This window comes from Numida meleagris, chromosome 3 (assembly GCF_002078875.1).
Source record: "Numida meleagris isolate 19003 breed g44 Domestic line chromosome 3, NumMel1.0, whole genome shotgun sequence".
NCBI lineage: Eukaryota > Metazoa > Chordata > Aves > Galliformes > Numididae > Numida > Numida meleagris.
The window spans coordinates 4,472,649-4,475,585 of record NC_034411.1 but is presented as its reverse complement, the minus strand read 5'-3'; positions in this window follow the sequence as shown (position 1 = coordinate 4,475,585).

Here is a 2,937-nt window from a genome sequence, read left to right as displayed (position 1 = left end):
GCCCCCGCCGCGCCGCGCCGCCCCCATATAAAGCGATACAATGTTGCCTTTTATGGAGAAGCCGCTCCTTATATGGGGCGAGCCGGCGCCCCGTCGGGAGGCGCCGCGCTATTGGCCTCCGGCCGCCCGGCGCCGGCGCCCATTGGCCGCCGCCCGGCGGCTGATTTGCATACGTTCCGACCGCTCTGGCGTCAGCCGCGAATTGAAACATGCACGGAGCTCTTAAAGGGACCGCGCGCCGCATGGACGGGGCGGGCTGCGCGGGAGGGGAACGGGCTCCGCATCGTCCCCCACGCCCTCCTTCCGTGCCCCCGTGCCCAGAGCTGCTGTCCTTGGAGGGACCGCAGCGCGAGGCCGAGCCTCCAACCACACACCTTGCAGCGCACCTCCCTCCCTCTGCTCAGAGTCAGGGAGAGCCACTGAGGCACAGGGAGGTTCTAGGCCACAGGAGCACACACAGAGCGACAAAACGTCGCCCCAGCAAAGGGCACTGCAGGACAGGATACAGCCACCTCTGCCTCCCCGGGAGAAGGGATGTGGTCTAGCTGCCTCCGTGCAGGACATCCATCCAGCTGGATGCCCAGATGGCTGCAGGAGCTCACCTCGGCCAGCCCCAGCCTGCCCACAGTGCTGCTGTACCACCCGCAGGCCTCGTGGTGCAGGGGTCTCTGCACTCACCCCCAGCCCTCTCAGCCGCCTGCCCCTCTCTGGGTCCAGCCTCCTCTGGAGCAGCGTGGCAGCCGAAACAAACACCCCCCTTGGCTTCCCCCCAGCCGTGCTCCTCTAGTGAGCACACATGCCATTTATAGCTCCCACAGGGCGCTGGGGCTCACATGCTTCCCATCACATGCCCTGGCTGCCCTGTGCCGGGGCCCAGCGCTGGCCACACCTGGTGCAGGTGGCCCCGGAGGGGCTGCCAGGCCTCCCTGCACCATGTGCAGCAGGCAGGTTCTCTGCCCAGCATGGGCCTGCAGACATCACGTGCACCAGGGCTGGGGCTGCCCTCACGCCTTGCTTCCAGCCCGGAGCTCCTGGGCTGAGGGGAGAGCCCCTCAGAGACCTCAGGCCTGGTCTTGGGGATGTGCTCGGAGACACCTGTGGTATGGGTGGGTTGGGGGTGGCAGCAGAAGACCCCTCCTAGGCAAATAGGAATGACAGGGAGACCCAGATCAGGCCAAACCCTCAACAGCAGTCTCACAGTACCTGACTGGAGCAGGGCGAGCCAGGTGCTGGGCACAGTCCTCCCACAGCTGCTCATGTACCCAACAGGAGATAGGCTCAGAGCCAGGCTGGATAAGAGAGCTACGACACGTGCCGGCAGCCAGGCCAAAGCAGCAGCACCTATGCAGTAGGCCAAAGGAACACCAGCAGCCCTGGCTTGAGCTTAAGTGCAGCTCCTGGGCCACTCCCCTGGGTGGGAAGTCCCAGGTGAGGCTGCTTTGAGCAATTTGGCCCCATTGGTTCCCCACAGGGCCCTAACACACCCGCCCAAGCACCACGGGACAGTGGCAGAAAGCGGAATGAGCTGTGGGGTGGGCCCGAGCCCCATGGCGCAGCCCATGGATCTCTGGGCGTGCGGGGGCTGAGGTGCAGGTGGGGAGCATTACAGAAAAAACAGCTCTCAAGGGCATGTGGAGACAGAACCTGGAGATCCTTATGCTCCAGGCAGTTGGCAGCCAGGACAATGCGTGCCTGCTGCTGCCACCTTATTCTGTGCCATACACGTTTGGGTTTGGGGCTGCTAGGCGGCCCTTTGCTGTGGTGTGGCCTTGCTGCCCTCCAGCCCTGGGTATGGCAGCTCGTCTTCCTTTCCCAAGGCTCTACGTTCCTTCCACTTGGGTTTGGGCAATGGGACCCCATCCCTGTCAGCTGTCCAAGTCCTCTCCTTCTCCAGCAGAGACCACAGTGGGATGCTCCAACAGCCCGCTCCCCTGTGCCGCATTTAGCTAGGGCCCTATTTGTTCAGCCCGCTGTTTCCAATTAGTTTGGCCAACATCTGCCTTGTCCCCAAGGATACAGAGCTTTTTCATGACATCACTCCCAAAAATACACAACCCCAGCCCCCAATCTTTCTGCACCCTCTGGGTCTGGAGTTTGTCCTAGCTCTGGTGCCTTCCCATACACGCGTGGTGGGCAGGCTCTGGAGCCCTCACTATGTGTCGAGGTGAGGCTGAGCACCCCGTCCTGACACCACATCCCGTAGCTCCACTGCTCGTGTCTAACACAGGGCAGCTAGGTGGGATGCACACCAAAGGGGCCTGACACACGGGCTCTGCTGTGGCCCATCCATGGGGAAGCGAGGGGACATCCTGAGCCCTCCAGCCACAGCAGCTCCTGCTGACGTGCTCAGTGCCAGCATCTGCAGGCAGAGCATTTTAGGGAGAGCTGTGGAGGCAGCAAGGGGTCGGGGTGGCAATAGCCCGCTGCCAGACTCCCTCGGCTCGCGAGGGGCTTTGGCCTGTAGTGGGATGCAGTAGGTCAGGTTCATGGTTGGACTTGATGATTGTGAAGGTCTTTTTCAACCTATGTGATTCTCTAGCAAAGTTCCAGAAGTGAGCCTTTCTCATGCTCCATGTGAGCCTTCCCCTGACCGGCAGGGGATCCCGGACATTGCTGCTCCATCGATGGGCAAAGCCTAGCCAACTAGAGCAGGTTGCTCAGGGCCCATCTAGTCCAGGACAGAGCATCTCTGGTGGTGGTGAACTCACAGCTTCTCTGGGGCTGTCCCAAACCCTTATCACCATGCAGGGGGGACACACTTGTCATGCTGCAGGGACTGCCTCAGCACAGGGCTTCTCCTTGCCAAGAGACATCTGCACAAGATGTAATGGCATGAGTCTCCCCCACACCTGGGTTCCTGGTCCCCAAGAGGAAAAGTCAAGCAGGCACTGACAGCAGTGTCTTACAAAGACACCAAGAAAGAGAGAGGGGAAAAAA